This window comes from Magnolia sinica, chromosome 3 (genome assembly GCF_029962835.1).
Source record: "Magnolia sinica isolate HGM2019 chromosome 3, MsV1, whole genome shotgun sequence".
Taxonomy (NCBI): Eukaryota; Viridiplantae; Streptophyta; class Magnoliopsida; order Magnoliales; family Magnoliaceae; genus Magnolia; species Magnolia sinica.
This window is the reverse complement of record NC_080575.1, coordinates 40,265,677-40,275,653: the sequence shown is the minus strand read 5'-3', so window position 1 is coordinate 40,275,653 and position 9,977 is coordinate 40,265,677. Positions and strand designations below refer to the sequence as shown.

At 41.5% G+C, this 9,977-nt stretch overlaps 1 pseudogene; it reads left to right on the top strand.

The window, feature by feature from the left end:
* The first annotated feature begins 1,594 nt into the window (after window positions 1–1,594).
* LOC131239833 (putative pentatricopeptide repeat-containing protein At5g37570) lies at window positions 1,595–4,588 on the top strand (annotated as a pseudogene).
* The last annotated feature ends 5,389 nt before the right edge of the window (window positions 4,589–9,977 follow it).

Below are 9,977 nucleotides of genomic sequence, written 5' to 3'. Positions count from 1 at the left end.
AAGAGGACCATAACATGGACAAAAGTTTGTACACAAGTTGTAGCTTCTTAAAACTTGCGTGGCTTATCTTGAAATTATAATAGTAGCCATGCAATCCTTGATTTATCCTAAGATGGGGCACAATTTTACTTCGGATTTGCCTCATTATTTGGGTGTTAACATAAATTAATTTCTACGTTGAATCGATGATGTAGATTCAACACAAAAGATATGGTGGGGCCCACATATTTGGGACATGTACATCAATAGGAAGCAGTCACAACTAATCTAGGACCAAACCCAACCCAATACGACGTCTCCAAACGTGGATTAGTTGGTGATAGAAACACTCAAGGTGACCACATGTTACATCCCAAACATGAATTGTGCGAAATGGTATGTATCTTTTGCAATCCCAAGTCTTAATCCAAACATGGATTGAGTTCAATACCGTCAATTCCAAACATGGCACTACTAAACATAGATAAACTCAATCCATAGATAATACCTTACACATGCATTTATTGCAGCTTTTGTAATTCCATCCACCTTAATCTCACCTAATGTAGCGGCCAAACAAGCCCTGAGAGGTTTTCAGCTGCAGGCATTCTATCCCCATCGTTTCGTGAGCTTCACCTAAGCCTTGATCTGTCTCCGTTTTTGGATTCTTGCCCTACAATGATCGTTCAAAATGGATGATGGCGTTAATAAAACACATACATAAAGGCGGCCCCCACAGAGCCTCTGCTAGGGGATGCTGTTTCTAGTGACCTAACAATAGCCAGCTAGCTGGTATTGAAGCCCTGTAAACCCAACAGTGATGGTTGTGTTCTATCCACACAGTCCACCTACTTTGCCACCTCATTATAGGGCACGAGCCAAAAAATGAGGCAGATCCAAATATCGGATGAACCACAACACAAGAAAATAGTGTTGATTCAACGTCCACCGCTGAAAACTTCACAGGGCCCACTGTAATGTTTATTTGGCATTCAACTTGTTGATAAGATCACAGACCCGGATGAAGGAAAAATAGTAATATCAGCTTAATCGAAAACTTCCATGACCCCCCAAAATAGTTTTCTAAGCATTCAATCCGTACTGTTTCGTGTGGTGTGATCGACTTGAGATTTGTATTTGTGTCAGTCCTAAAATAAGTGGGAAACGGATTGGCTACTCCCCTTGCCACTAACCCGGTGGCCAGTGGTCGGTGCTCTGTGGGCCCTACCATGGTGTATGTGTTTCATCCATGCCGTTCATCCATTTCTAAAGATCATTTTATGGCTTCATCCCAAAAACGAGAGGTATATAACTCTCAGTTGGACCACACCACAGGAAAACAATAGTGACTGAATATCTACCATTAAAATCCTCCCAAGGCCCACCGTACTGTTTATGTGACATCCAATATGTTGATTAGGTCATACAGACCTAGATGAAGGGAAAAAACAAAGATCAGCTTTGGGTAAAATAAATGGAAAGCGTGGATAAAACCTATACATCATGGTGGGGCGTCCCGGTAGCTGGCTAGTGTTGGAGTCACCGGCCAAATCGCGCCCCCCTGCGAGGACCGTCCGTCTCTAGCTAGGTCCTGGTCGGCGTAGTACCCAAGCCGTGTCCAATAAACCCGTAATCATTGTTGGAATGCAAGAAACATCACTCAGCACTCCCAGAACGAGGCACCTCAAGAACAAGCATCACAAGAACAGCAAGGTAGACGGAGCTGCCTTCCTCTTGAGACAATGCAAGTCTCTCTCCCCTCTCAAACAAATCCACGCCCACATCTTCCGTTCCAATCTCCACCAAAACATCTCCTTGTCTTCCACTCTCATCACTCTCTACGCTTCCCTCTCTCTACCTATCTTCTCCCACCTAATCTTCTCTTCCATCTCTCATCCCAATCTCTCTCTCTTCAACCACGCCATCCGTGCCTTCTCAAAGTTCCCTTCCTTATGCATATCTTCTCTCCACATCTACCTCCGAATGACCCGAAACCGAATCAAACCCGACAACTTCACCTCACCTTTTCTCTTCAACTCCTGCACTTCTCTTTCTTCGCTTCCGCACGGGGTTGAGATTCATGGGCGTGTTCTGAAAACTCGGTTTGGGTCGTGTATCCCGGTTTCGAATGCTCTAATTGGTATGTAAGGTAAATGCGGTGGGTTGGATTGGTCCCGTCAAGTGTTCGATGAAATGCCTGAGAGTGACGTCTTATCTTATACTGCTGTTTTAGGTGCTCACGCAAGGCTTGGGGTAGAAATGGCTGAGGCTCAGAGATTGTTCAATCGGATGCCTGCCAGGAAAGTGATATCTTGGAATGCGATAATAGTAGGTTATGTTAATGGTGGGGATTTGGATTCTGTGCGTGGCGTATTTGATGAAATGCCTGAAAGGAATGTTGTTTCTTGGACGACGATGATCGTAGGTTATACTAAAAGTGGGTCTGTTGACGTGGCTAAGCTATTGTTTGATGCAATGCCTGAACGGAATTTGATTTCCTGGACAGCAATGATTACTGGGTATGCACAGAACGGGCAGCCCACTGAAGCACTGGAACTTTTTCACAGGATGGAGATGGCAAGGATGAAGCCGAATGCCATCACTATGACTGGTGTGATCTCTGCATCAGCACAGTTAGGAGGCACGAGCTGGCGAATTTTATCAGTTCATATGTCAACAAAAATGGCATTGAATGGAATGCAAAGGTCCTTACGGCGCTGGTTGATATGCATGCCAAGTGTGGAAACATGGAAGAAGCATGCCGTTCATTTGATGAGATTCCTGGGCCTGATGTCTACTCCTACAGTGCACTTATCATGGGTCTCGCTTCTCATGGGCATGGCATCAAAGCACTTGACATTTTCAATCGAATGCGAGCTGAAAATGTTGAACCTGACAATGTTACATTCATCGGGGTCTTGAATGCATGTAGTCATACTGGGCTCGTTGACGATGGTTTGAGATTCTGGAAAAGCATGGTTGAGATTCATGGGATCCAACCAGGTCCTGACCATTACGCTTGGTATGGTGGATATGCTCCGACGTGCAGGCTGATTAGAAAAAGCACACAAGCTGGTCAAGAGCATGGGGACAGGGCCTCACTGCGGAGCATTAGGAGCACTGCTTGCGGCCTGTAAAATGCATGGTAATATTGAGATTGCGGAAGCTGTTGCAGAGCAGCTCTTCATGCTTGAGCCTGAGAACACTGGGAATTACATGCTTCTTTCTAGTATATATGCTCTGAAAGAGCGATGGGAAGATGCTGCTAGGGTGCGGGCTGTGATGAAGGATAGAGGAGTCAGTAAGCTTCCTGGATGCAGTTGGATTGAGATTAACAGCAAGACCACCAAAGTACACTACAAATCTAACTAGAGAGCTTTTGGAAAACACAAATGGTCGCATGGACGGTTGCTACATTCAGTGGTATGGCCGATGGCTGGCCATAACTTGAAGAAATGAGCTCAGTCGCCACTTGAAGCTGGTTTGACAGGTTTCCTCCATTCCACTTAGACTGGGACTTCAAATTCCGCCATTCAGTTTTTTCCACATGCGAATTGTGATGGTCAGAATCACCCTTAACTGTGGCATATATATAGCAAAGCATCCAGAACAAGGACAGTTCCAATCATCATCATCATTAAAGCCTTATCCTAACTAATTGAGGTCGGATACATTAATCCTGTTCTGCTGTCATGATTCAAGATAAAAGTTGTGGGGGAAGTTTGATACCAGATGTCAACCTGATGCAACCATGAAATCATCAGATCGTCTTTGAAAGTGGGCGTAGATGGGGCCACATGTGGAATGAACCTTCGTCATGATATAGGAAAAACAAACTCTTTTGCAGTTTGAAGTGGGCCTCATTGCGTTTTGAACCATTTTCCAGAGGATGCCAGATATAGGCGATTTTTTTTCGTAAAGCTTGAGGTTGTTGGGAGGCTTCCATGCACATGCTGGATGCTGGACTGTAATTTCACCAGGGATGCTACTATCACATGTGTTTGAAATCGGGGATGCTCGTCTAATGGGTCCAACAGCAATGGGCCATATCCTTGAGTTCGGCTTAATTGGACATTCTCATCTTGATCAAATTGATGATTTTTTATTTTTTTTTCTCAAGGGTTACTTAAGTGGATCAACCCCCACAATTCATTGTTCAGATCCCAGTGGACCAGCCAGGTGAAGCAAAATAAACTATTTAAGCATGAATGGCCCAACGAACTTCGCTTGAACAGTAGTTCAAGCCTTTTTTTTTTTGTTATGTTTCTTTCGTAGGGCATTGGGGAGAACTGGATCTCGGACTACGCCCTGTCAGGAGAGTGGTACGCCACCAACTTGGATACTCCTTTTTTTTTTTCCTTCTCTTTCCTTCTCTCAAAAGCTTCACTTTGTATTGATTAGGAAATTATGGTGATGATGCCCAACTTGTACAAAGATAATTCTTATACTTGTAGAGTTGTCAAATTTATATGAAGTTATACCATTGTAATAGGGTGTAGAACTCTCTTAAGCATTTCAAAACTCTAGAATATGTGTAGAATAGTTTTGGTTTATTATCTTTCTAAGATTTGGATGAATGACCACTGATGTAATGTTGTCTTTTGATGTACGACCATAGCTTATAAATAGATGCTCATCCCTATCCTTTAGGGTGGGTGGTTCTGTTTGGATGCACTATTGAAGTGACTAAAATATTCAATGTAAATCAGTTTGAAACATGGTTTAAAAACTCAAAAAAGTTGACTCGACTAGCATGAGTAGAGTTTTTCAAAGAGAGTGGACTCAAACTCACATACAAAACTCAGTGGAGCCGAGTCTACTTGGAAATTTTGGCTGAGTCGTGATCATAGTTAGCGATATGCTGTTATAAAAAGTAAAAAATAAATAAATTTTAATTAAATATAAATCCCTATTAAAAACAAACATGATTCTGGTACATGTCAGTAGGTGCGCCTATGGGGAGCCACACATGCATAAAAAACGTAGTGGGATACCTTCCACGGACTTTGTTTCCTAGGTCACTTAGTCCTCACTGAATGCAAGGATGCAATGCAAGGTGTGATGCGCTTTTTCCACTATCTTTGGGTTTTCACAATTACAATAAGATGTGGCAATGCGAGCACAGGTCTAGATCAACCAAAATAACTTAAATCGTCAAGTCTTCTTGTTGTCATTGCTCGTCTTCATACTAAATTCCCACAAGCCAAATGTTACGTTGCTGGGCTCTGGCGATGTTGGATTTCTTCAAAAACCTAGACAAAAAAGATAAAAATCACTACAAGATTATTGAATCATCACTAGAATATCTTCTCAACATTGAAATACATGTAAATCCATGCTCCAATCTCTCAATTTATGGCTGAACCAATTGTAGGAATGGGCAGATCTTTTTTATCCGCCTATATTGGCAGTCTAAATCCATTGCAATCTGCTCAATCCACTAAAACTCTTCCAACTTCAATGGATTTCTTGGAATGCCACTTATGTCTCTTTACCCAAATCGGTTGTAGAAATGAAGGAAAGGGAGATGGAGAGGATTTGATGAGAGTACAAAAAATAAAAAAAGGAAGGAAGGGAAAACAAGCACAAAACTGACAAATTGCTATAATACAACAAAGGAATGAGATGGCAATGCCTTTTGATCTTACATTCTATCCCAATTGGAGCTGGATCCTGAACTCCCCAGTACAATCCTCAGACTTGTGACCATGCCCAAGACCCGATCGACGGGTGCGATCGGCTCGGAATCACTCGAATGAGAATTCAATGTGGGTCACCATTTGCTCTTAGGTGCTTGTTGTGTAGAGATCTAGAACTACAACAAATCGATCATCTTATAACTCTAATCTTTTGGTAAATCCATAGATCCATCGGTAAAGGATCTGGTTATGAAGGAAGAAGGGATTAGGCACCTTCCTTCACCCGACATTTTGATTGCATGTATATCAATATTACATTAACTAGATAACAATAAAAAATTAAAGGATGATAAAAGGAGAACGAAATGGAAAGTTATCAATGTTTTGATGCAGGGGGCCTTTATTTTTGTACTTGGCTTCAGATCTTCCTCTTTTTCAAGGGAGATTAGTTTAGTCAAAATAAAATCCTGCACTGAAATACCCAAGCCAAGCTCCTGTAGGCTCTCTCCCTCGAGTCTTCAATGTCCAACTCCTGTTCTAATTCCTTCTTCTTTGTAATTCTCTCATTTATTCTCTTTTCTTTCCTTTCTCTTTTATGTATAAGAGTCTTAGCACATTAGAATTGATCAAAAGGCTTGGAATCTGGGAACTTCTCATTTATTTATAGAACTTGTCAATGACATTCCTGCAAAATGACTAGTTATAGGGTAATTTGACAGGTATTGGAAAAATTAGTTGTTTCACTCTCAATCCTAGGATGTAAGGAGAAAATTGCAATTGCCTAATATTAGGGATAAGGTTATTCGGATAGGATTCTTCATGAAAGCTGCTAGATAAAGGTGTTATTGAGATCTCACTATTTCTGGGGCAAATGTGCAATTTCTCTTAAGTGTTTGATGAATTCTTGCAACCCTTCCTAAACCATGCTTAAAGAGTGCTAATTACAGAATCTTCCAGAGAATGTGAGGGAAACCGGAATTCGTTGAAGAATTTTCCTGGAATGGGAAAGCTATAAAAGCAGTGACTATTGTTTTAAGCCAGACCCTTCATCATTGTGGACCACGGATCTCCATGCTCAGTGGGCCAAATCTTGAGATCGATATATCATTGGAAAGCTAATTCGATGGGCCGATAATATATGTATTATAATAATTGTTTGAAAGATATGTTAATAATTGATGCTTGGTTAGGTGCAAATCAGGGAAAAACTTCACTAATGCAGATTCAAAATTATGTAGTCTAAGAGTTTTGATTATGGTCTCTAACATTTGAAATCTATAGATCTGATTGGGACAGAACATTGTGTAGATCTTTTGAAGTGCTACACAATAGAGCCCAAGGTAATCTAAATCCTTTAAGAAATGAGTGAGAAATCCCTCCAGAAGATGTAAATGAAGTGCAGTCCAGTGCAGCTTCTGTTGCTGTATTTTTTTTCACAATGGGCTGATCTTTTTGATCCACTTAGATCTAGGTGGATCTTTTTAATCCGCGTATTGACGGGGTTTTATAAATCTCAAGATGTGGCCCACATTCGCACGGCTGTGGTCCATGATGAGGAAAGGCTACCCAGGTCTCTTGTTGATTCTACATTCTAGGCTGTCTTTGGCGACTTATTTCATTGATTTGACAGGTCCAATCAGAGAAGGGCATTGACAACGAGTGCCCGTACTAGTACATCCTGAAATAGAGGAGTGTTGTTCTCACATCGCCAAGGCTGATGGACCAACTCGAAGATGAACTTGCAGAGGCTCACAAGCATAACAGTAGCCTACACTCAGAACAGATGCACCATTGTCGCTTCCTTTACTGACTTTTCAAGGAGGCTGCCTTTACTTGCCTTTCCTTCAATTTGTATACTATACTAGCACTGTATTTTGTTGAGGTTCATGCAAAGAACCTTAGAAGACTAGTGGTTACAATGCCACAACCTCCTTATTCTCAAACCTTTTCCAAGGTCCAAGTGCCTAAAGTCCCCAATTGGCTGCTCAAGGGCAAGCAGTTGCCTATTGATCATCTCATCACATATGAACCGATGATCAGGGCTTAGGGTGTTGCATTAGAGGGTTGCTTACTCAAATGTGGCCCCTTCTCTCTGGCAGCCTCCATGCATGCCTTAGCTGGATGCCTTTCCCTTCCAGCTAATGTCCTACAGTCGTGGGTAAACCTTGAGGAGATGTTCACTATGCGCTTCAACGACCATATTATAGTGGTAAGAAACGAGCAGCTCAAAGCAATTACTCAATATTCGGGTGAGGACGTGATTGACTTTGTCCAATGATACGCTGCCACTGGCAACCGCCCAGATCATCTGAGGACGCTATGGTAGAAGATTGTATCTCGGCTACATTCTTTAATTTATAGCATGTTTCAGATGGAGGCTAGCCCACTTGATACATTTTGGTGCCTTATTAGGGGTCTATAAAGACTCTACGGAGAGTATGGTATCCGTATCTGCGAATGATACTCCCAACCCTACAGACCTTGATACTGCAATTGGTGCCGACCACTTGGTATTTAACCATTCATTTAATATGAAATGGTGTTTTGATTTGGATTTTCGTTCACTAATCCATGACTATTCTCTTCTGCTAGATCTCCATGTGTCTATTAAACAACTGCTTGGTTTGCTATATGGCATGTTCAAGTGATCCAGACATTTTTGTAGTAGCCCAATCCTTGTACATCTTATGGGCTGGTATTCCGACTTGGGATTGAACGAACCAGTCTGATAAAGTGCCTACGAAAATTTTAGATCATTTGATAATAACTTCTGTCATAGATACTGTTAAAGAGACTCTCAAGGTTCAGTGTAAATTGTTATCTTATAACATTTTGATCATGAAAGAGATCCATGATTGATGGAAGTTGTGATTTAATTATCGCATCTAAGAAGGAATTTTCCTCTACTAGTCATTAAAGATAGAGATCCTTGAATCATTGGTATTTGTTTGTATCGGATGTCTCATTGTTTTTAGAAGTTGTTAAATGAAATAATGTTGCTTTGTCTTGAAAATGGTTCTCTTCTAGGATTTGGGGGTCTTTTGTCACATGAGGGTGTTGTTACACAGTTTAGCATGCATGGAGTCCAAGATGACAAAGAACCTTAGACAATCCTTCATTCTTTCATGGCATATTCTGATGGATCACTGGATATTGTAGCATATCGTTGCTCCGTATCTTTATTCTTCTTTTTCATGCTATAAAATGACATCTTGTGAATGCCATTGAGACTCCTTGTCTATTTGGACCATGTGATTAGTCTAATGTTGTATTTAATTCGTATTGTCACACCCCAAACTCGAAAACTGGACTCACAAAATTCTCGATCACCGAATCTGAAACTGACAGCCTCCATAGTACCCCATTCTCGGCTCCCAGCACCCATACACCAGGTTCCAATCCTGGAATCCTATAAGGAGGATTTCAAACATGATTTTGATTTAGTATAAGCATAATTATAAGCATAACTCACGAACAATAACCACAAGAACACCATCATAAAATCCACTATGATAAAAAACTTTGAGTACAATGCATATGAAGAGAAATACAAGATAATGATAATAACAGAAACTCCAGAAGCTCGACTGCACGCTCCTACTGCGGTGAGGCTACGACTGCGTCTTGGCGTCACTTGCATGCATCAATCGTGCGTAAGCATATAGAAAGCTTAGAGGGTGGTGTAAGTGTGTGCGTAGTATGAACGTGCTTAGAATGCAATGCTAGAGTAATGCAGAATCATGCTGATGAGTACATGAATGCAATCAACCGTACCAAGGCTATGCGGTCCAAGATATGAATGTTATCGACCATATCAAGACCATGCGATGTGAGATGCAAGTCAAGCATGTCAATTCTCATCCAAATCCACATATCAAATATCAGTACAGTTCTCATTCTGGATAATCATCGGGGTTTAGTACACTCCAAATGACACTCCCCCTTTCCCAGGCGCATAGCCCAAGTGAGCGTAAGAAACATCACTATCTACCTGGCCAATAGTCTTCCAATACTTATCCGGCATGTCGATAGCGGACTCATTCATGAGCTGGTCAAACTCAACTTAGCAATGCCCCTTACGCTCGGGCGGCTAAGGCCACACTCCTTTCCAACCGACCATGACAAAGTGGGAGATGCGGCCTCCTGGTATTCGGTCCTCGTTCACTTATGTATTGTAACGCCCTGAAATTCAGGGGTCGAGCATAACTCAGCTCCCGAGTTTCAAAACATTACTTATGCAACATATGCAATGATGGATGTATGTTGTCTGTATGAGTGCATAAAACATGGAATAGATTACGACAAACTGCAAACATAATTCAGGGACAAGTGAAAGTCGAAAGCAGAAGACTTAAAGAA